The 25711-nt window shown below is 35.3% G+C and overlaps 1 long non-coding RNA gene across 1 annotated transcript in view; it reads left to right on the top strand.

The window, feature by feature from the left end:
• LOC137202875 (uncharacterized) overlaps positions 1-18435 on the top strand; it is a 140825-nt gene extending 122390 nt beyond the window's left edge. Inside the window, exon 3 of the long non-coding RNA XR_010932811.1 lies at positions 18084-18435. This is a non-coding gene — a long non-coding RNA (uncharacterized lncRNA). The remainder of the gene's footprint in view (positions 1-18083) is intronic.
• The last annotated feature ends 7276 nt before the right edge of the window (positions 18436-25711 follow it).

Raw genomic sequence — 25711 nt, forward strand, 5'->3', positions numbered from 1 at the left:
TCTCTTATTCTCACTTCCAGCTTAGGTGGAAAGATATGTCTCCCTAAAATATAATCTCTCTAAACTGAGACTACATGTAAGTTATAAAGAATATGTACTTTAAGTAATAAGACAAAAAAAAAAAAACAACCCTAGAATCCATAAAATGAAATGTGTGGAAACTCTACTGAAGGACTTAAGTTTCTATGTAAACTAATGCAGTTTCTGCTTTTAAGAAGAAAAATTTTTAGAATAATAAAATTTTTCACTAATATTTTTATTTCATGATTATTTTATATTTTTACCCTCATCTCGACTTGTATGGAATTAACTATATAAATCTACATTGGCCTATTTATTAGCTTTATTAGCCTACCTTTTGCACATAATACAAATCTTTAATTCCCTTGATTTTTTTATTTATTTATTTTGGTACTCAAGGAATGTCAGCAACCAAATGACCACTAGATGGCAGCATAACTCAGTTCTTATACATTTCAACTGGAGTTTTGGGTGTTTTTTTTCTAATATTTGTTTCAAAACCTTTCATGACAAGACAATATCTTGAAGTAATATATTAGTTCATCTGAAATAGTTGTTGCACATTATTTTTAGATTAGGGCCAATGTATTTTTTATGCTTCAAGTAAGAAAGCAACAATCTTTCATTACTGAAAATAGGTTATGTAATGCTAAGATCTAACAAGGATATAGATTAAAGTGCATGCGTTTTGGAATCGGACATGTCTGAATTAAAACGTGGCCTTCTCTTTACCAGACACTAAACTTAAAAAATATGTTGTCATTGTTATTCTCTGTATCTCAGTTCTTAAATAATCTCTTTGCAATTGGCAACTTTGAAGCGGTCTTTTTGTGTGTTACACGGTAATTTTTATGCAGAAGATGACTTCTTTATTAATTTTTCCTGCAATGATTAAACTTCCATAGTATTAACCTTCTTATAACATAAATACTAGAATTTAAATAATATTGCTTTATTAATTTATAAATGCATTGTGCAGGTTATTCTTCCATTGTCTTTATACATATACTGTCTTTACTCTGTATCTCTCTTAATTCTCAGTGTTATATAACCACCACAACAGATGCTTGATATAAGTGCCTGTTAACGATTTGAAAGAGATCATTCAATATGAAGGTGATTGATTTACCTTAAGAACACTAGATATTTACTGCTGAAAAGGAATATCAAGATAAACGGGATGAAGAATTGGAGACTCCAGGTTTTAATAGACTTTCATAAGGTCATACAATTTGTTGAGGCAGATCCAAGATTAGAAACAAATTATCTTTCCAATGTACCACATACGGACTCCTGTTTTGTTCATGATCATCTACCATGACCCAACATAGAAAGTTTAGACATAATTATTCCCCCCTTCTTCCTCATCCACCAAACATAATCACAGATTCATGCCAAATCTATCTCCGAAAGCCTCTTGAAACTATCTTATTATATTCAGCTACATTTCCAATCTTTAGTTAAAGCCTTTATTAACTCACTGGTATAATTATAATGGTATCCGAAATGATCTCCTGTTCCTAGCCAGGAACCACTACAATTCTACTTCTCTCTTTGAAATATTCCAGCTTTCTTTGATTTAAATATAAGTGTAAATCAGACCTCTCAAGAGCATTTTCAGTTCTCTTAATTTGTAAGAAGTGTCCCACGTACTTACAACAGCAGGGAATAAATTGATGTGTGTTAATCCCCATGTTTGAATGTCCTAGAGACTAAGCATATGCAGCAACTCCTCTCTTTAGAGATGCTTTATGAAATTAAAAATTTAAAAAGGAATAAAAAGAAGAAAAGAAAATTGAGATTTTTTTTTTAATCTCTTTACTGTACAGCTGAAGCTTTAGGGGGAAGTTAGAGAATTCTTCTCCCACTAACTTAATACTTCTTTCTGCATCTACTCAGAGATTATATGATAAGGGAGACAAAAGTGGAGAGCTGCATTTCATCCTGAGGATAAACAGGCCAAAAGTAAAAGAAACAAACATAGGAAAGTAAAACAAGAAATAAAAGCCTGGGAGCCATGTCTACTGGGGTTGTTTTTTTTCAAATACTTCTTGTGTATAGCTCTGTTTTAGTTAGGTACATAGCTCTGTATAGTTAGTGACCATCTCTTCTGAAGTCAGCATAACCTTTCTACATGAAAGCTTAGGACAACTGAGTCATAACACATGTCGAAGCAAAAATCATACCAAAGATATGCAGGCAAGCGAAGCTTTATTCCAGATTATTGCTATAAGGGAGAGAGTCCTGAGCTCAACTCCAATGCACCAAAGGGCTGATGAATATTAAGAAATGAGGGGAGTGGGGGCAGTGGAATCACAGGCCACCTGTGTTTGCTAAACTGGCCTTGTTCTAAGGAAAAGTAAACTTTGTCATGTTTTCATGACAGGAGGTACTTTTCCAACTGTGAGCAAGGTGCCTCTCAGGAAGTAGGGAGCTATCTTTCTTGATTATTACATTTCAAAGAGATGGCTCCCAGGTCCTTAAGAAAGACATTCTTGGGTTGTAAAATGGGCAAGAGGCCTTTAAAAACAATTGTTTCTCCAAGGGGCAGAGAAGAGATTTAAAATTACAAGCTTTCTAAAGTAAATGCTGTAAGAAAAGGGACGTCAGGAACCAAGAGTCAGGAAGAAGCGTGTTTAAAGGTTAGCCAACCTGAGAAGGACATTAAGGCATACTTGGTCACACGTGATTATCAACATGCTGTCCAGCTGCAAGTCTTACACAGAAATGAAACAAGCCTACTGTGAAAAAAAAAAGAAAAAACTACTGGAACAGAAATCCATCTGAACAACCTGAATAACAGAACATGCCGAGCTTAGCTGAATCTCTGCCTTGCTGAGAATATGAAGGACAAATATAGAGCCAAAAATAAACAACAGGCCTAGGAAGAATTACTACAAGGCAAAGGAAGGAAACAGCACCTTGGAGACATAGAGGAAATGAAAGCCCTGAAAATTATTTACTATTAAGAAACTAAAGAAAATTTACAAAAAAAAAAAAGTACATCATCATGATGTAAGAAGACACAGCCTGTACAAAAGAGGAATCAAAATTCTTAGTAATAGACAAATATGAATTTGAAATCTGAAAATCAATGAATGACAAGAAGGATAGTAAAGGTATTAAACGATACAAAATAATCTAAAATAAATCTAAATTTGTTAGTATATTAAGGTATTAAAATTTCCTAATATAATCATATAATAAATTTCATCAGTAGAATGAATAAGATTTAAAATAATGAATGATAAAACTTATTAAATTCTCTTTAAATGCCAAAGTCTTTTTTTTTAATCCCCAAATACAAGGTAGAAATATTGGAACATATATATATTGCAGTGTGTGTGTGTGTGTGTGTGTGTGTATATATATATATATATATTCCAATATTTCTACCTTTTACTTTATGAAAAAAATATATGAAAAAATAAGCTTAGATCAACATTCCCCCTGCCCAACCTCAGTACTTTTGTATTCTTCAATTCCTTTGAGTGTCTTTCTTTTTCTAAAAATCTCATTTATTAATATTAGAGAATTTCCTCATGGTCTGAAAATACTTGGCTGTTCCCTCATACTTAAGAGTAAGCCACTATAGCAAACTCTTGTAGGGTCATCTAGTGATCTTTTTATTTCCTGAAAGGGTTTGTTAGTAAGGTGTGTTCTTATACTGTTCAGTTTTTCTTTAAATGAATCTTCAGGTCTGCCAGTCAGGAGTTGGGATGAAGGACAAGGGGAATGAGGGGACAATGAACTCCTAGTTACCTCTGTTCTCAGAGTCAGACTCTCTTGGTGCAGTATACACATTTTTGTTAAATCCTCCTGCTTTCAGCAAGATTCTCTGCCTGTGTCCATAATCTCTCCTGAAGTTCAACTTTTCCAGAGAATAAACATTCATTCTTCAACGAGGATGGGTGGGTGGAGGGGGAGACTTTGCTTACTACAAAGATTTTGTGAACTTGCTGAGAGCTCAGAACTGATGTGTTGGGGTATGGACTTTAGTTTAAAAACAAGTATATAAGAAATATCCCATTTTCATAATTTATGAATATTAGATTATGATTTTTAAAATTTATGACCTATGACTTTAACTTCATTTTGAGCATACACATATATAATTATACACTTTATAAAACATATCATAATAGACTACTGTATCTACCACCCAGGTTAAGATATATCTCTTCTTGGATTCCTCCTCCTGCCCTGAAGGGACCAGCATCCTGAATATTTTTCCTTTTTTTTCCTCTTGCCATTCCTCTATTTTCTTTATATACTTTATATTATTATTATTATTGTTCTTTTGGTGACTAATTTAAAATTTATACAAATGGTATATTGCATGAATTCTCTAAATTTTTGCTCAATATTATACTTGTGAGAGTCACAAATATTGATAAATGCAGCTGTGGTTCATTTACTTTTATTATTATAAAATATTCCATTGTATGAATATTATGAATGCACTGGACATGTTTTGTCTCTCCCTCTGTTTTTATGCATCTAGTTTGTATCTAGATGTTTCCCACATGTAGTATGCTTTTTTTTTTTTTGCGGTACGCAGGCCTCCCACTGTCGTGGCCTCTCCCGCTGCAGAGCACAGGCTAAAGACGCACAGGCCCAGCGGCCATGGCTCATGGGCCCAGCCACTCTGCGGCATGTGGGATCTTCCTGGACCGGGGCACGAACCCGTGTCCCCTGCATCGGCAGGCAGACTCTCAACCACTGCGCCACCAGGAAGCCCCACTTGTAGTATTCTTATGCAAGCATCCTGATGCTTGTGTGCAACAGTATTTTCTAGGTAACTATCCTGGTAAGGAAGTCTGTAAAGGACAGGAAAAGAAATGCTGAGTCACAGGGTAAGAACTCTCAGCTTTACTACATGTTGAAAACTGTCCAATTTATAGTACAAATTATAGTCCTCCAGCAGTGTAGAAGTGTTTTCACTGGATTCTATCCTTACCAACACTTAATACAGACATACTTCAAAGATATCTCCGGTTAGGTTCCAGACCACAGCAATAAAGTGAATATTGCACTAAAGCGAGACACATGAATTTTTTGCTTTCTATCTTAATTAAGAAATACCTTACTGCTAAAAACGCTAACCATCATCTGAGCCTTGAACAAGTCATAGTAGCAACATCAAAGATCACTGATCACGGATCACCATAACAAATATAATATTAATGAAATATTGTAATAATTAACAAAATGTGACACAGACACAAAGTGAGCAAATGCTGTTGGAAAAATGGTGCCAATAGACTTGCTTGATGCAGGGTTGTCATAAACCTTCAGTCTGTAAAAAAAAAGCAGTATCTGAATCACGATAAAGCCAAGTGCAATAAAACAAGGTATGCTTATATATTTAAAGCTTTTAATTCTTCTCAATCTAGGGGTTATTGTCAAAGATGAAGGAAGTTGAACACTAGTTAGAGTGATAAGGACAGATTTTAATCAGCACAACACTACTGCAGTAGGGAACAGTCTGTCCAGTGTGAACTGACCTCAACTTCGACCTTTATAGAGAAGACTGGTTATTATAAAGGGAGGATGAAGAAATGGGGAAGGGGATGAGTGGAGTCTCAGAAAAGTCAGGCAAGTGAAAAATTACAAAATGTAGGAAGGGCATGTTGGTCCCTGTGAAACCCATGTGCTAACTGGCATTTATCTAAATTAGATTCCTACCCTCCATAGAGACTGGGAGATGGGGCCTTATCTTCTGGTGTGGGCTGAAACAAACAGTAAATTCCTTTGACAGCCTTGAGTTTCCTTAGGCAAGCACTTAAGTAGGGCTAGGTCATCCTAGGAATGTTGCCTTGAGCTGTTAGAAATTTTGTTAGAATAATGAATTAGAAACCATGCTTCTTTTGGAGTGAGAAATTGCAATTCCAGATTTGGCTTATCTGCTGTGTGACCTTGGGCAATTCTTATGAACTCTCTGAACTTCAGGTTTTTAGCTACAAAATGGGAATATCATATGCCCTTCACAACTCAAAGAGTTGCTACAAAAATCAAATGAGATAAAGTGAACAAAAGTAAATTATCCACACAGAAATATTTTCCAGCTTTAATAGATTATTTTCTGTACGACTACAAATAGACAATTATGAAAATAAAGAGTTGTAGAAATGGAACAAGAAAATAAAGTGCTAATATTTAAAAAAAAAAAACCTTGTTTACTTGGTGATATAATTGTGGTGGAATTAATTTTGTAATAATTTTTCTACGCTCTCACTTTCAGTCCACAGTTTACATATTTCAATTATATATAATTCATATTTCTGTCAGATTCCCAGCTGGGTGAGATTCTAGGCCCAGTGTAAATATGAATGACATTCTTTGGCATTTGCAACTGGAGGCTTCAATACAGTTTCATTATCATATGGCTTAATGTTTTCCTCCCAGCAGTATGTGGGCCTCAAATTTGCAGAATGTAAGATCTCATTTACATTTAAGTTTTCCCACAACAGTTGAGACACCAGCCAACTTTAACTCTCAGTCCACCTGGTAGACCTTAAAGTCAACATTATGTGTACACCCATCTCTCATTGGGAAAGCAAACTTCAGAAGCAGGCTACCACTATGCAGAGCTTTTGTATCACAAGAAGACTTTTATTTTACCTGTTGGTTATTTTGTTTTGTTTTGTTTCATTTTTGTTTCAAATATTGGCCAATGAAGCTAGGAATCCGAGTATGTCTACCTCTGTCACTTACCAATTGGCAGCAAGAGAGAGAATATTATGCAATCTCTTGTTCCACCCATAATAATTAAATCTATCATTTACTAAGTGCAATCTTTGTGCCAAGCACTGGACCAAAAGCTTACATATTTGCTTAATTTATTTTATTTCTAAAATTAGTCCTCTGAATTAGATACTATTATGAGGTTTGATAAAGTTCACATAGGCAGTAAGTGGGAGAGACAAGTTTTACATGCAGATCTGTATGAATCCCAAATGCATTTTTCTTCCATATTCCTCTTTAGCACCTCTTTAATTTGGCAGTCATAGAAATTTTTTTTTGGAAAAACTAATTGCAGTGACTGCTTGGCACTCTCTTCTTCAAGTCCTCCAAATTTCCCAGCTGGGACCACTTAATTCCCACCTGCAAACTCTGTCCCTTCTCAGCAGCTGGGAACCTCTATTTAAAAAGCTCTAGGCCAACAGTTGATTGTTCAGCATTTCATATTATCAATTCTGTTGGGTTTCTGTACCTCAATAAACTTAATTACTGAATTGATTAGGTTCCTTTCCATCTATCCCATCAATTGGTACCTAGGTCCTAATACTGTTCTCTCTTCTTACCAATATTTCTGAAGCCTGGAGTCCCTTTCTTCTTTTCTTTGTTTCTTTTTTTTTTTTTTTTTAACTTTCACCACCATTGGATGTCTGGTAATTTCTTCCAAATTTGTATGATACTTACGACTTAGTCTGGATCCCTTAGAAATTGCCTGTTCCCTGACTCCCTATACCTACGTTTTGCCACCTGTCTGGAAACCTTTTCTGTATCCCATCCTAGACTTTCCAACACCACCAATCTGCATATCTGGATCATTGTCATCATATTCTCTGAAACCCATGCTTAACTGAAAACTGGATAGTCACCATTGTCTTCGCCAACTTAGCCTGCAAATCTTTGCTTCCATCCCAGGGTCTGCCAATTTATCTTTGGCCCACCTTATCAGAGACCACATATCCATTCTGACAACTGACATCTCTATTCAATCCTTCTGTTTCTCTTTTTAGTGACAATTTCCACCTTAAGGTCAACATCCAGCTGCCCAATCATTTAATTGTCTGTTAAATGATTGAACTTTTTCTCTACCTTCTAGTTACTTATTAAATGCAGTCCTTGGGTAATATTTAGAAAGCTCAGATAGTGAATTCACATTAAATTATAAATGAAGATTAAACACATAGACACACATATGTATGTATATATATAATCCTTTGCAGAGGTTTTTAACTTGGTATTTTGACATAATTTGAAACTTACAGAAAAATTGCAAGAATCATACAAAGAATGCCCATATGCCTGCTACTCAAATCTGTCAATTCTTAATATTTGACATATTTGTTTTCTTCTTCTCTCTACTTATGCATATACAAAAAAAAAAAAAAAAGCATTTGAGAGTAGGTTGTGGTCATCTTGCCCCATGGCCCCACTATACTTCAACGTGCATTTGCTAATAACAAAGATAATCTCTTGCACACAGTAATCAATTCAGAAATTTTAACACTGATATATTTCTATCTAATTTTCAATCCATATTCCAGTTTCAATAATCATTCTAGTAATGTTCTTCATAGCAATTTTTTCCAATATAGGAACTGTGTCGGGGGTTTTCAAGGCCACTTTCAAACTTGATGATTCTAGAAGTATTCACAGGATGCAGGAAAGCTATTATATTCATGGTTATAGTTTAATACAGTGAAAAGATACTTACTAAAATCTGCAAAAGGAAAAGGCACATAGGACAAAGTCTAGGAGAAGCCAGATATAAGCTTCTAGGTGTCTCTTCCCATTGGAATCGTACAGGAACACACTTAATATGTATCCCAACAATGAAATGTAACAACACATGTGAAGTATTGTCAACCAGGGACGTTCAACCACTGCGCCACCAGGGAAGCCCAATAATGTCTTTTTAAAGACTATAGGCTAATTATTTTATAGAACTTTCCTCAAACTGGCCTTTTCTGAGGTTTCCTCATATTAGATTCTGATTATGAATTTTTGGCTGGAATACCATAAAAGTGATCTCTCTCTGTCTCTCTGTCTGTCTCTCTCCCTCTCTCTCTATGTCTCTTCCTGTCTTAAATAGGCAGCAGAAATAAATCTCTATGGTGGAGTTCAGGCATCAGTGCAGGGACAGATCATTATGAGGGGGCCATATTCCTGGATCTCATCAGATGACAACACTTGGCCTCTTGCTAAATCAGTCATTATTTTAGATCAACCATGTCCATTATCTTAATGTCCAATTCCTGAACCACATTTTACTGAAAGAGCCTTTGGGTAGGTAGTATCCATTATTGAGGGTGACCATATAATTTATTATCCAAACTGGGAAAACTTTGAAATATGCAGAAGGGGACATATTAATTATGCCAGGAAAAACAGGTATAAATTGAGATGTATGATCCCTTTATCCCTATCAGGGTCATGGCTAAATATAAGTAGTAGTAGTAGTGCGGATTAAATCTTAGGTTAAAGATAAGCTTATTAGCAGCAAAACCAAGTTATATTCATCTCTATTTCTTCATGTTGAAAAAAACATGCTTCACATTTATTTTAGGACTCAGTAGGTTACAATCAGTTTATTTTTCCACTGGGTACATAGCTAAGATTGTCAAGACAAAATATGATGCATTCTGATAAACAGGAAAAATATTGTGACAAATAGAAAGGGGTGTTTTAGAGGTCATAGACAGAAAGTTCATCACAATAATGCTGGTGTGTACTTTACAATTTACACAAGGAAATTCAATTTCCTGCAACAAATGTAATTTATCAATCATAATTTTCTACACATTCTTAAGGTGAGTGTAACACAATTCCCTGCAACAAACATGTAAAACAAGCTTAGAAGCTATCCTAACCTCAAGGGTAAGACTTAATTCCACCCAAATAACTATTGACTTTTTGTAGTTAAAGGAGAATATACAGAACTTTTCACATTTTTCAGCAATTAAAAAATAGTAAAACAATCCTTTACACACTGCTTACACTGGGCAGGCTCTGTTCTAAATACTTTATCATCATCAATCCTCTGAGGCAGGTGTTTTTATTCCATTTTACTTCCATTTTATAGATGAGGGAACTAGGGCATAAATAAATCAACTAACTTGCTTCAAAGTCATGAAACTGGTTGGTGGTAGAGCTGGGTTTTTGCCCAATTCATCTGGCTCCAGTGGTCATGTGCTCTCACCCACTGTGCAATCCCACCTTTCTATTTATAGCACGCCAAAGCTCAATTTTACCATCACAGGGGATACAGTATGCATAATTCTTTTTTAAACAGTGTCCTCAGCACGTCAACACCCTGGCTAAACTACTTATTTGTTGTGTCTTTATGGTACCTGATTTGTAAATATTTTTCAGGTTCTTTTTTGATACAGAAGAGGATTAATGACTGGCTCCCCTCTTATACATTCTCAAAAGCACCGTGTTAACATTATCCTCTGCTTCTTACTTCTCATTATAGTTTTGATTATAATGTTAATTAAAGAGGATTCAAAGTATTTGGCACTACAACTTTCTATTTCCATACCCACAATGTTATGTCCAATAATGTTACCTTTGGCTAAATTTCTGTATGCACCTGATTTCCACTGAAGAATTCATTGTACTTATCTTTTGTTTTAGAAAGAAAAAATAAATTAATAAATCGTGACTATCAAATTATGTCAAGACTTTTGTGTTCATTCCTAATGTAAGACATACAGTGCAATAAAGGAAGAAAATATACTGTTTGTAAAACCCCTGTGAGTACTCTTTGTCCAGAAATTATGCTTATTTATTTTTAATGCTTCAAATAGAGAACAGAAACTGATCTGCCAAAGCCAAAATAAGTTACAATTCATCCTGTGAAATTGTCTCTCAGTCTAGTCCTCAAAGCTGTTCTGTAAATTGTGGTCAGAGCCTTCTGTGTCCAAATGTGTGATAAGAGTTAAAAGATCTAAGAATTCTTAGACATTCACAACAATGCTGCAGCACAGACTGAAAAGAGTGTAGGCAAAATATGAATATTGACAGTAAATAGAGAGTAAAAATCCTGTGGGTTTTTTTTTTCTATATTTAGTTGTTCTGAGACTATTGTCCCACTTCATTTAAAAGAATCAAGAAGGCCTCGCTCAGAAAAATGCAATTCTGGCAAGCCTAATGCACTATCTTTGCAAAGGCTATATTTTATCAGGTACATACCTATACAGAGCATACCTGTTATTGTTACAGTTGGAACGCATTCTGTTTGGGTGGTGCTTAGTGTTTTGAGGTTATAATTTATTTTTATTATTGTTTATTTGTCACTACTGAGAGGATAACTAAAAACTATAGTTTTGTTTTGTCATTTGAATTTGGATCAAGTGTGCTTCTGAAAATTTCATTTCAATTTAATTAAAACTTAGCCAGTGAAAAAGTTGAAAACCAGACAAAGGTCAAATAAAACAAACTTCATGTATCAAGGGTCATTTTTAAAAAAATAATTGAAAGAAAAAATATTTTTAGGGGCAAACAATATTTTCTGAGAGTATGCTATATTTAGATTATTTTTTTTAATAATTGTATTGAATTAGAATACCTACAGTAATTTGAACTTACGGAGATTCTAATTAGATGGTTCACATCCAGGATTTTCAATGAAGTAAAGGGCATTCTAAAATTATTTAGGAGGATCTATTTCTCGCTATACATTTTGACTCTTCTCCACTAAGTGATAGTAGTACCTTGTCAAACTTGGCTGTATTTGAATCCCCTGGGGAGTTTTAAAAACTACTTCTATTTGGGTCTTGCTCCCAAGTAAATATCACCACTTTACTTGGTTATGTTGCTTTCCCCATTCAGGATTTAGCTTTCCTTCATAAAAAGTATTCCCTGACTATCATCAGTATGGTATATTTGTCCTTACAAACTATACTATACCATGCTATGGTATACTATACCATACTATACTGTGATATCCTCATACTTCAACAATAACACTTAAAACACTACATAGCAGTCCAACTCTCAATCCCTGGGCTTCGTTTGAATCATTTAGAATTTTTGAGTGCCATGCTATCATTATATTTCTATAGTCTCTCCTGCTTAGAAAATCCGTACTTGGCCCTTAAATTGAAGTGTTCAATAACAATATCGTCCATTTAGATGAAAGGAAACTATAAACCATTATAATTATGCTTAAATCCCTTTCATTTTCAGTTATTCACTTCTTTGTATTTTTCATCTGTACTCTAAGATATTTATTCTTTTACCCAGTCAAGTTTCTAGCAAGAGCCATTCCCTTTTTCAATTTTAAATCATAAGGTTTAAAAATCATTTCCAAATGCTGGAATGTTTTCTCCTTTAATTTTATGATAGTTTAATTTATGATAGTTCTCTAAGCTTCTCTTCATTTATCCAGACTGGTCATTACTTGTTTTGACTTGTCACATTGGGCTCCACCTTCAAACTGATAAATCAATTTAAATAGATAATTTTTTTAAACTACTGTGTGGGTTCATTGACAAATGGGCAGGTCTGACTTCTGGGGTCTCTTTTGCAGTTTTAATCCTTCAGCCAGTGGGAAAAAATAGCCATCTTTGTTTTAGTAACAAATATGTAATGATTTAAAAAATGGGGATCCAATCCCTGAGATGTGAAATGTAGGACTTGATAATCTAAAACCTTTCCCAGTACAAGTGAGAGGCCAGTTGCAAATGAGAGAGAGCCTTCCCAACTGCAGGATCAGATGTAATTCAAACTGGTAATGTGTTGTATAAGGGAGTAGGATTTGCCACCCCAAAATGGGTCTCTTTGGCATGAGGATTATTTTGAGCTGAAAACAATCAAGGCCCAAAAGACTCAGGAGAAACTTTAACCTTAATTCCCCCTAACTGCCTAAAAGAAATTAGGTACAGGGCCTGTTCCCAGAATAGAGCTATCAACAAAGAGACCTGCAAGGAATATGGGCTGGGTATGGTAGGGGGCACTCTGAGCAGAGTTCAGATTACAGGAAATTGTGATTTTCTTTGGAACTCCATCTTCTTAGAACTCCCCTAGGCACAGTGTAAGCCATAGGTGCACAATAAATGAACCATATTTGCACAACCGGGATAACCTGAGATATTTTAATAAGTATGTAAGTTTATATGGGGAAAAACTTTTTTCTTAATTTATCATTTTCAAAACATAATGATAATTCCTAGGTCTTTTTAATTAGGGATTATGCCAATATATTAACAAGTAATGCAACTTTCTCTCCTTCTGTAATACTGAGAAAATTCACTTTAATATCTGTTAATGATAGTGAGACAATTCTCTGCTGCACTTAATGTATACTTCAGTTAAAGACAAAATAAGCTGGATCCACAGTGTTATATGAGAAGATACAATTCTCTGGGGTTTTTTTGAGAAGTAAATTCTTTGCAAGTAACAGTAGTGAAAAAAAAAGTGGTTTCAATGATACCACACAACAAAATTTTCAGCTTCTATGAAAGAGACAAGGGAAAAATAATGTATCTCCTGTGCTTATTTTCTTTTGATACAACTGGTAGTATAACAATTTAAAGAATAAAATAGGCGTTAAAATAATTTGGGGTTAAGAACTATATTTAATTTAGAAAATAACTTTAGCAACAATCCAGCATTTATTTGCTATGAAAAATTAAGCACCTCAGCATGGCTTTTAAGAACACAGCCTTGGAAGCACGCTGCTTCAGTGTTTGAATCTTGGCTCTACCACGCACTAGCTGCGTGACCGCAGAGAGGCTCTTAAACACTCTGTGCTTCTGCTTCAGTTTCCTCAACTCTAAAATACAGAAGATGAGTGCCCATTTTTTCAGTTGTTATGAGGAATAAATGGCTTAATATTTGGAAAACACTTAGACAGTACCTAACACATAGCAAACGCTGTGTAAAGGGTTAATTCTTTCTCCACTGTTTCATCCGGCATGGTGTAAAGTAAAATTCATATTCTATGGCAAGACAAGAAAAATTTTAAAATGAAAAAATTTTCTCTGCCCTTTGGCTTCTTCTCTCCCCTCCACTGTGCACTGAGTATCAACCAAACCTCGCCCATCGGCAGAAATACCTGCTCAACCATAAAAAGCAACATTCTCCCAGCATCAACAAGAAAACTTAAAAGATAACTTTTCACCTTGATCTTGTCATGATGACTCACGACTTTATGGGTTTTTTTTTTTTTTTTTTTTTTTTGGCTGTACCACGCAGCATGCAGGGATCTTAGTTCCCAGACCAGGGATCAAAGCCATGCCCACTGCAGTGGAAGTGTGGAGTCTTAACCACTGGACTGCCAGGGCCCTGATGACTCACCACTTTGTACTTGCAGATCTAGATTGTGCAAACTGTCAGTAATACATCATTTAATGTAGAGTCCTCTCAAAAATTTTATATAACTGTGCTTTGACTTCTAATGAGCAGAACAATTCTTGGAGCTTTCTGAGATGCTGTTCCTGAGTTATAATCCTCAATTTGGCTGATATAAAATTTCCATTTCTTTCTGAGATTGACTGATTAACTTTTCTTGACAATGGTGTCCAAGATCTGTGATTGATTATATGTTTCCCAAGTGTCTAGAACAGTGAACACAGTAGTAACTCAATAAATAGTGTTAACTAAATGAATGAATGTGCTATGTAAGTCTTCCCACTCTTAATACAATATAAAAAAAAATAATGATGTCATTTTTTTTCTGCATGAAATTTATTATTATGGAAACCAATTATTCATAACTATGCAGGGATTTAGCCCCATCATAAGAGAGTCACTTTCTAATACATCAATATCTATTGCCAAAGTAATGTATTATGAGCAATTTTAAGTAAAATTCCCTGGTAATGAAATATTAGTCCATCACTATTGTGACTAAATTATTAGGTTCATGTTTCAGTATGTATATCCACTTTCCAATCTTCTATTATAGATTGCAAAGATTTTTATTAAAATATTATTGAAAAGACCACATTGAGAAAAACTTACCTACATCTATTTACAAACCCATGTTGTATTAAAAGTTAGAACTATATTTTTATTACATAAAAAATAATTTTCTTCATGTTTTATAACATTTCAACTGTTCATTAAAATATTATTGTAGGTTTTATACATTTTAAAATGTATTCATTTAAAATATTTATAATTTTCTAAGACTTTACACATATTTATTTCATTGCAAATACATTATAAAATACAAAATGCATAAAGAAGAAAATATAGGCTCACTTCAATCAGTGTAGAATATTTATAATCATATTTTTATAGACCTGAGACCATCCTCTATCTCCAGCTTTAAAGATAACAAAAAATAAACTTTTAAAACAATTAAAAATTGTAAAAGTACAAAGAATCACCAAAAAGGAAAACAAACTGTATTCAGAATCCAATGCAGGTATTCTTGTAGGTTTTGTTTCTGCTTATTTTAAACACTAATCAAAATGTTGATTATTATTTTGATCTGTATGTGTGTAATAAGTACAATAGGTTATTTAAAGTTAGATTAAAATTTGAAATTTATTAAGTCAGAAAATTTCTTCCTATACTTTCTTATAATTAATATTAATGATTATTTTATCATTTGAAAAAAAGAATGAACCATAATTAATAGACATAATAGTTTTGCAGATTGTCTAAACACCAAAACAAAAATATATAATGTATTCTTTTATGGAATGTGATAACAATTTATATAGCTCATGTGAAAGTATTATTGTAATCAATAAGAATAAAAATTACTTTTTAATATAAAAAACAGAAGATTGTCAATCGCAGATTCCCAAAAGAACACACACACACCAAAAAAAAAAAGAAGAAAAAAAGAAAGGAAGGAAGGAAGAAAGAAAGAAAGAAAGTCCCATAACAACTGTTCATCAAGCAAAGCCTAGTTCATTACTGTCGTAAGGGAGAATATCTTCTTAACTGAATCTTAGGAATGCCTCAAAAAATGTTTAGGGTCTGGGTTGGGATGGTCTAAGGCAGATCTTTCAAAGAAGGAATCTCCTTCCTATTGAGTAAAATCCTTGATATAATACTCTAGTATTGGTGGACACACCAAGTAGGGGAATTTTGAGCCACTTTTGGTAAGTAAACCATTATTTGATAAGAAAGCAAGTTTGCCCAGTTGTCCTGGAAAGAAAACCATTTACTCAAATGAGCAAGGTACTGTGCTGACAGGGGGCTAGTTGAGCAATCTATTGCTTGAATAAATGGATCTGGGGCATGTTCCTAAAGATAGAGGTGAAATTATTTACTGGTTTACCATCTTATTTTAGTAAGCAAGGATATCATGCAACACATTGTGAATTCATTGGTGTAGAAACTTTTGTTCTTCTGCTGACAATTAACCCATGGAGAACAGAAGTTTTCATTCTGATGATGAGAATTCCAGTTCTGGTACTCTCTTTAGCAGAAGAGGAAAAATGTCTTTTTCTGCTGATATGTGATTATTATTATAATGACTTCAGTGGTAGTTAAATATGAGTTCTAAGGTATAATTTTTATTCTTATTTTGAATTCAGCTATTCAGTTATGTGTATTGTTTTGGGGTTATCAAATAAGCATCACTTATTGACTATTACCAATAATAACTTAAACAAGAAGTTTTTGTGAAAAGTCTGTGAAAATATTGAGGATCTGTATTGGTTGGGAAGGGGGTGGATAGAATGTGCAGTAGGTTTTCAACTAGAAGAGATTTTATTGTAGTTAGCTAGGGGAAATGTAGAAACACTATATCCTTTTCAATTTCACATATTATTGGCCACATACATTAACAGTTTGAAAATACATTGTGTTTTAAGATATAAACTAGTAAAAAATTAAAATTGAAACTTTTAATACAATTAATTTTACTAGTAACCTAATATGATTTTGATGAATTTAAATATGATGATCAAAGAAATTTCATTGGAAACAGTACTAAGTAAACTGTAACTAATACAACTGTTACTGTCCCATATATCAATATATACTGATTTCCGCATTTTAGGAGAAAAACATTCAAAGAGCAAATTATCACTGAAAGTGCAGCCATATTGGTAGTCACATTTTCAAGGATATAAAAATTAGCTTTAAAGGCAAAACAAAAATCACCATATTTTTTTCTTTGATTACCATACCGAAATGTATGATCAGAGTCAAAACTAAATTGAGAATTTTGCTTCTATTCCTGCTACCACACAGATTTTTTTTTTCAATTTGCAAGGAGTTTGATTATTTAATTGCCGTAAAATTTTACTCAGTTTAAACAAATGTGGTACATTAAAATTAACATTTCCTTCCTAAAATAGACTGTCAGAAATCAGAAGCTAGAAAGGGGCCTTGGAGGTCATCTAGCCCAGTGTTTCTTAAAATTTGCTCATCATCAGAATTGCATGGGAGGTGGCTGCTTTTTCCCAGACTTCTGCACAGAAGACTCTAACTCAATAGATCTGGAATATGGCACAAAAATCAAGTTTGTCCTAAGGGTTTCAGGTGATCTGATGATAAGCCATATTTGGAAAATACAGATTTGCTTCAGTGGCACAGGGGGAAAGTACTATATTGGGGATAAAAAAAGCCCTGTATGTATTGTGGGTTTCCAAATGATTAAGACTTGGTTCTCATATTAAATGTCATTTTTTTAAAGTTCATGAGATAATGAACACTTCTTAAATTTTAAGGACATAATTTTGTTTTTGTAACAGAACATTGCAATCACTTGTCTAACATCTCCAAGTGTCTTGGTCCAACTGGGATCATGAAAAATAATTGCTTTAGATGCAAACTAGTATATATAAGATGGATAAACAACAAGGTCCTAGTGTATAGCACAGGGAGCTATATTTAATATCCTATGGTAAACCAAAATGGAAAAGAATATGAAAAAATAATATATATATGTATATCTGAATCACTTTGCTATACAGCAGAAATTAACACAACATTGTAAATCAACTATATTTCAAAAAATATAAAAAAAGAAAATAATTGCTTTAAAAATACTTATAATTTTATGAAGGATTCACAAAAAAAGTTATTTTAAATATTAATTTCTCCTTGTTCATTCAGAGATTATTTTTGAAATAAATTTAGATACAGATTTTCTGTAAATTTATTTTTATGAAAAAAAGTATCAGTTCATCCATTTGACAAATATTAGTTTTTGTTTTCTGATCAAAAACTTTGTGCCAATCACTGTACATTAAGTATTTATTGTACATTTATTATTGATGGCATTAGGAAAATATTGTTCCCATATTTTAATGGCAAATCTGGGACTCAAATGCAAGGTTGTAAGATTAGAAAGCTAAAGCTGTATTGAGTGACAAAGCAATGCAATTCAATAATAAATTTGGTTTTTACAGGTCGAGATTGGGGTGTCTACCCAAACTGGAGTTTTGATCTCATTCTATAGAAGAAAGAGCTCCAGAAGAGAGAAGAAAGAGAAAAGAGAGAAATGGCTAGAGTCTTAAGGAGTACAAAGGAGAATATTAGGCAAGATTGGTAGGATATGTGAAATTTTGAAGTCTCAATGAATTTTATGATGTTTTATCACAGACTGTATTATAAACACAAGCCACCAACCACTTCCCCATCCCTCTATTTCTACCTTTATATGAGACTTCAGTCATCACTTAACGTTATTTTCCAATTTGTGGGCGAGTCGAATATGTGTTTCTCTGTAATGTGATACTTTGTAGAGTTGTGCCCTACAAGAGTGACCTTCAAAGAACAGATTTATCTTTCTTTATACATGTGCCAATTATTATTATTATTTGATTTATTCATTTATTTATTTATTTTGGGGTGTGTTGGGTCTTCGTTTCTGTGCGAGGGCTTTCTCTAGTTGAGGCGAGCAGGGGCCACTCATCATCGCGGTGCGCGGGCCTCTCACTGCCACGGCCTCTCTTTTTGCAGAGCACAGGCTCCAGAGGCGCAGGCTCAGTAGTTGTGGGTCACGGGCCTAATTGCTCTGCGGCATGTGGGATCCTCCCAGACCAGGGCTCGAACCTGTGTCCCCTGCATTGGCAGGCAGACTCTCAACCACTGTGTCACCAGGGAAGCCCCCAATTATTTTTAAATGCTATAAACCCACCAGCCTTGTCTATACCTACTGAATACCAAACAACTGGGTAAAAATTGATGGGAGTTTGATCAAATATTCAGATATTTCCTTTCCACCGTTCCAAATATATGTAGAATTTTTGAAAGATTTTGCAACTTTTTTTCCCTCCTATGTCATCCAAATGTTCAGCATTATTCTAACATCCTCCGTAGCGCCAATAAAGTAGTCATTCCAATAGGTAGTTTAATGGTTAAATGGTTATCTGTTAAATAGGTTTTTTTCAGAAATGGCTCCAACATAAATACAACTGGAAAAGTGACCGTGGCCATTCCTAATAGGGCTTAGTTCATGCTTTCTGGTTTTACTCATAAAGACAGATCTTCAGGTCCTAAACCATGTGTGTTCCTGTTCCTATTCTAAAGGCTCTGTGAAGCAGAGCACAGGATGCAGGGGTTTATTATTAGGTGGCAATTAAATTGGAGAGGTTGTTTTATCAGTCTGCTCTATGAATTTTTGCTTGTCCCCATGTGAATCAATTTCCATAAATCTATTTAAACCAATAACTTTATAATCATAGAGAAGAGAAAACTGCCATCAATTCCAAAACATGTTGTTAGATTGCTCATGCTTTTAGGTTTCATCATCTCTATTAAAATGTATATGTAGCAATTTAGTGAGTGATATAAAATTTTATTGCAGATAAGTTTTAAACATAGAGATTGACTATACACATTCGACTCCTGACTTTTCTAAATTTGCATAGAAATAATCAAAAAGGAAAACATATATTGAAAGTGCCTATAAAAATAAACAAGGTATAATGAACAAGTCCAATAAGTTTAGAAAGTTCTACAAGTATAGGGAAGATGAGGCCAGCGCATTCTAAATTAAACTGGGAAATAAGTGGGCAGAATCACAAATTACAGAACTCCTGCTAAACCCATGACTGGAGAAACAAGGACTGAAGATGAGGATGAGAGTTATATGAGTCAACTAGAGAAAAATCTAAGTTTTGTGAGACCAGGAGATACAATGGAAACCAACACTATGAGATGATCAACCCTACTCTTAACTAGCTACAGAGTATACAAAATGTGACAGTAATCTTACTGTGGGAATGTTCAAAGTCTCATGGTCTCAAATTGCCAGTCCAGTTTTATCCTCCACTGCCCTATGGTGTTGTATCTATTCCCAGAATCTATTCTTCTATTATGCATATATGAAGAAAGAGCAGAGAGCTTGACTGAAGAGAAAGTAGGAGCACAAAATGTAATTATTTGAGTCAATATAGATAATAAAGAGCTGAGAAAAAATGGGAGAACAAACCAGTGTGCAAAGTTACAGAATATTTTATGGTTTTGACAAAAAGGGCTCAAGACTAGGGGATGTGAAAAAATAGGAGAAAATAGAAAAGGGTATTTAAGAAATGTTAAGATTATGACTTACACTTCCCTTTAATGTATTTCTAAGTATGGGAACAAAATTACAATATTTTTTAAAAATTAAAATTTAGCTATTAAAGTATCAATCTTGAATTAGATGCTGTTCATAAATCGAGCCATGTATCAATAGGTAATAACCTATTTTTTGAGTGCTAATCCAGGATTGTGTATTTAATATGCTTTCCAGATAAAAATAATTGATTTAGATGTTACTCAAAGCCAAACTGAGCATCTGGATTGCTGACATTGTAAGGAAATAGGAATCCTTTAAATAAGAGGCATAGTGTGCTCAAATAGCATCAAAAATACAAAAAGATCCCTGAAGACTTGCTGACTTGCAAGATGAAAATAATAGCACGATTGCCTTGAATATGGACACTTTATCCTGAGAATCAAATCTACACAGCTCTAATGTACATCTGTTTCATGAAGAGGTATTGAGTATTCTGGGGGGGGGGGGGGACCATGCACATCAGTTTTCAAGCTCAAACAGCAACTACTGCATCCCAATCAACAGTCAGCAAAATAAGACTTTTAGGCTCAAGAAACATAAACTGAATTCCAAAGGATGAGGAGTTAATATACAATGCTGGACATTGCTTCCATTCTCAGAAGCCATGTTATCTTAAATAAACTGAGCCTGAGGGGAAAGTATAGATGGAGCAAATGGCAAATATGGAGCAGGCTGACCTTGGCAATTCAGACCTAAGGCCCTAGGGCTGATTTAAAATGTTAAAAAAAAAATGGAGGTTATCACTTCACTCAACAATAGGCAAAGATCCAATCAGCAGGAAAAAATCAAAAAGTACACAAAATATACAAAGAAAGTAAAATGGCAAAATAGTGGAAAATCCACAAAAAAGCAAAAATAAAATGGTTTCAAATATAAATATCTCAGTGGTGAGAATAAATCTAAAAGGGAAATAAATCTATGGGAAAAAAGGGCTAAAAGATATCCCTAAAACATAATAAACATGAGAATTTTAATTACCTACAAACACTTAACTTACATTAACATGACTTTACACATTGCTTTACATTCTGCATTAAAATGATCTTATTAAAAACCAGAATATTTTTGCCCAGTTAAGATAAAGTTGCAAATAACTTTAGTTTCATTTCAGGAATTTCGTGAACATTCATTTATCCAAACAATAAAGCATTCAATCTGCCCTCATCAGGATAGCATCTTCTCCATTTTTAACAGTCAGTCCCTGAACTGGACTTAGTAGATGGCTGTTTGCTTGTAAATGCTCATGTCAAAACCCTCACTTTGCTGTGTACACCAACCCCAACTATTGTATTACAAATTTTGTCCAATCTCAATGGTGTTTCCATATTGAAAAAGCATCTTGAACCAGGTCCCCAAAATGGTACATCATATCCCTGACTTTCACTTTCTGTGGCACTACTACGACTCTGTCAAGATAGTGGTCTCCCTTACTGCAGTGAAAGTAAAGATATAAAAAACAATATATAAACAAACTTCTAGATCCAGTAATTCCACTCCTGGACATATGTTTGAAAAAACAAAAACACTAATTCGAGAAGATACATGCAACCCGAAATTCATAGCAGCAACATTTACCCCTACACATACACATTGTAAGAAAATTACTTGAAAGATAAACTATTAATGTGGTTCATCTTTTGAATATACCTATGAACAATTATTTGGAGAAGAAGTTTAAACTTGCTTGCCGATGGGCAGAAGATAACTGCTAGTAACACTGCTTCAGCTGGCATTTGCCAATAATAAAACAAAATGCCTGCAATTAATTGGATTTAGCCACCTTAGAAGGCAGTGTAGCAACCATCTGTAACTGATTGCCTCTTCCCTTGCCCCAAGAGTCTTCCTGTCCAGAATATAAAACGTCCTCCTTGAGAGAAGTCCTAATAAATGATTTTTCACCCTTCTCTTTACATATTCATGAGTGTTTTACTTCCCTTAGAATTAGTGTTTCCAGGAAACTGCCCACCTGTTCTATCCTTTAATCCAGCAAGATATATAGCTTCTAAACATTACAAAATGAATCACCTTGTTGTGTGAAACAGTACGTTATCTACATATTTAGGCAGTAGATAAAGCCTTCCTCCACTTCAGAAGCTTTTTGTTTTTGAGAAAGCAATTTGGCATTTATATTAGAAGAAAAATATATGTGGACATTAGGCTTGCTACAGTGTAAACTCCAGATGAGCAAGGCCATATTTGCAGGAGAGATTGTTGTAGATGAAGTTGAAGAACATGTCCCAGGAGTTGCTATGGTGTCTAACATTATGTAGAAGAGAAGTAAATTGCAACTGGCGAACCAGAAGCTGCTTCCATTTCCTATATTTTATTTTAATGAAGTTATATAATTGAACTTATTTTATCAGCTGGCTATGTTTAAGATTGCGTCCTGATAGACAAGATTGGATGATACACTTTTTATTACATTATTATGACCCAATCAATATTCATATCAAATATTTCAGTTCTCAGCTCTAATGCTCTTTTGGTTGACTTAGATAGTGAAGTTGTTTAAATTCCCTTTTAGCACCAAGAATATTTGCCGATAGAATCATTTAATCAGAAGCACACTTAACTGTAAATTACCTAAATTATAAGAATAATTAAGCACACTGGAGAATGTAGCCTATATTAAGCTGAAATGAAAACCCACTTTGTGCATATTCATAAATTTATGTTTTCAGTATTGAAAAACAAGTAGTGGCTTTTAATCAAGACATTATGTCAACTCAGAATGATACTATTTTTTGCTTGGATAAATAATTTAAATTAAGTTTAAAATCAGAAAATGGACATATTAAATACAATAAAATTAAATGTTATTATACTTTAAGAACAAGCAAATAGGAGAATTCCAACTATTGGGAAAAAAGAATGAGGACAAATAATAGATAAAGAGAAAACAATTAACCAAGATATCCAACTAGGAATTTCCCTAAAGGAAAATAAAATACAGTGGCACATAAACCATATATCAAGAACAACACCTCTCCATTTATTTTTTGTTATTGTTGTTGATAAAATATTAAGAATCTGCTATATGTAAGCTATATTAACTACAACTGCTTCACTGCCTCAAGGAAATCAAGCAAAAACATTGGAAGGAAAATGATAGATTGGAATAAGTTTAAACGTTAAAGCTAATAAAAGAAATGAGAAAAAAAAGAAATCTGGTTTTGAAAGCTTCTGGCTAAGAGCTGGGCTATAATGGTACTACTGAGTATTTTTAAAAATCTAAAAAATATCAACAATAATTGGAAAATATTCCATGACTGTGGTGGAAGGAGAGAAAACTGACTACTTTGAATCATGTCTGAACATAAAACAAAGCCAAGGATACTACACCAGAAGAAGAATCAAGCACCCACTCTCCAGGCTAACATGAGTGAGGACTACTTCTTTACCAATGACAACTTTAATCCCCCATTTTCCTCCCACCTCCTGCAAAAAAACAAATAAGATACCTTGTCATTAAATTTTTGAGGCATTCTGATAGCACCTAAACTAGAACCAAACAGAGTCCAGGCAGCTGAAAAGGCTTCATGTTTCTGTAACAAGTGTCAAATAAACAGCAAGTGATCATCAGCTAGCATTGCAAGTTTGATATTCACCCCTGAACTTAGTGGCTGAGCTGACACCCTGAAGTCCTGACATTCCCAGGGAACTGGGCTGTCAAGGAGGTAAGAAGGTACTGGACAGACTACTTGGTAAGCCCACATGAGTGACTACAGCAAGTTCCATGGCCAATCTCTTAACTCTGGAACTATAAAAAGCAATTCAGTTGTTTAGCCCATTCTTCAGGACAACTGTATTCACTAAGTGTTAATATATTCCCTTGTAATGGATTGAAATCTGGGTCTTTGGTTAAGTTACTTTCCCAAAGCCAGGAAGCCAATTCGTGGTGTAACCTCAGTAAACAGAGATCAACATAATTATCATCTCTATAGAGTTCCTGTCAAAACTGTGGGCCACACCTTCTGAAGGCACAGCTCTGTGATCAGGTCTCTGAGCCCCTTCTGCTCCAAGGATACTCCAGGGAGAAGGAACACCCTTTGAGGTCAGCCCTAAAAGTCTGAGGGAGAATCATGGGAAGAGCCTCTCAAGCAGGGCAGGCTGAAAGGTCCCTCAGACATCCAGGCAGCTCTGCAGTAGCTCATCTGCAATGATAAATCTCCAACTTGTGTTTTGTGGAAGACAGCATTCAATGATGCTGAAGTGAAGCCTGGTCCGGCCAGCACTAGGAAGCTTGAAAGTATTCCTTACACCCCACTCTCGACATGGCTCCTCTCCCATAATGCATTGTGAGAGGCCTCTCCCCCAGAGGTCCCTCCAGTCACTGTTTCATTGCCCTTAAAGGTTCAGGTGCACCAAATAGATGCTAAGCATTAGACGCTGGGATAGGACAGTGAGCAAGATAGACATAGACCTTTGCTTCGGGTAAAATAATTAAGTCAAAGTTACAATGCAGCGAGATACGTGGTGTGATGGGAGGTCATTGCAGCTATGCTAGTTTGAGAGAGCTAGGGAGATCACCAAGGAGCACCTTTTTTACTACCAGAAGAAGGTAGAGAGGAGACATTTAACATGGCGGAGCAGTAAGACGTGGAGATCACCTTCCTCCCCACAAATACATCAGAAATACATCTACATGTGGAACAACTCCTACAGAACACCTACTGAACGCTGGTAGAAGACCTCAGACCTCCCAAAAGGCAAGAAACCTCCCCCCCCACGTACCTGGGTAGGGCAAAAGAAAAAAGAATAAACAAAAACAAAAGAATAGGGACAGGACCTGCACCAGAGGGAGGGAGCTGTGAAGGAGGAAAGGTTTCCACACACTAGGAAGCCCCTTCGCGGGCGGAGACTGTGGGTGGCGGAGGGGGGAAGCTTCGGGGCCGCGGAGGAGAGCACAGCAACAGGGCTGCAGAGGGCAAAGCAGAGAGATTCTTGCACGGAGGATCGGTGCCAACCAGCACTCACCAGCCTGAGAGGCTTGTCTGCTCACCTGCCGGGGTGGGTGGGGGCTGGGAGCTGAGGCTCAGGCTTCGGAGGTCGGATCCCTGGGAGAGGACTGAGGTTGGCTGCATGAACACAGCCTGAAGGGGGCTAGTGCACCACAGCTAGCCGGGAGAGAGTCCAGGAAAAAGTCTGGACCTGCCTAAGAGGCAAGAGACCATTGTTTCTAGGTGCACGAGGAGAGGGGATTCAAAGCACCACCTAAATGAGCTCCAGAGACGGGCACGAACTGTGGCTATCAGTGCGGACCCCAGAGACGGGCATGAGAAGCTAAGGCTGCTACTGCAGCCAGCAAGAAACCTGTGTGCGAGCACAGGTCACTATCCACACCTCCCCTCCCGGAAGCCTGTGCAGCCCAGCACTTACAGGGTCCTGTGATCCAGGGACAACTTCCCCAGGAGAACACACGGTGCGCCTCAGCCTGGTGCAACGTCACACTGGCCTCTGCCGCCGCAGGCT

This window comes from Pseudorca crassidens, chromosome 11 (assembly GCF_039906515.1).
Source record: "Pseudorca crassidens isolate mPseCra1 chromosome 11, mPseCra1.hap1, whole genome shotgun sequence".
In the NCBI taxonomy this organism is placed as follows: Eukaryota; Metazoa; Chordata; class Mammalia; order Artiodactyla; family Delphinidae; genus Pseudorca; species Pseudorca crassidens.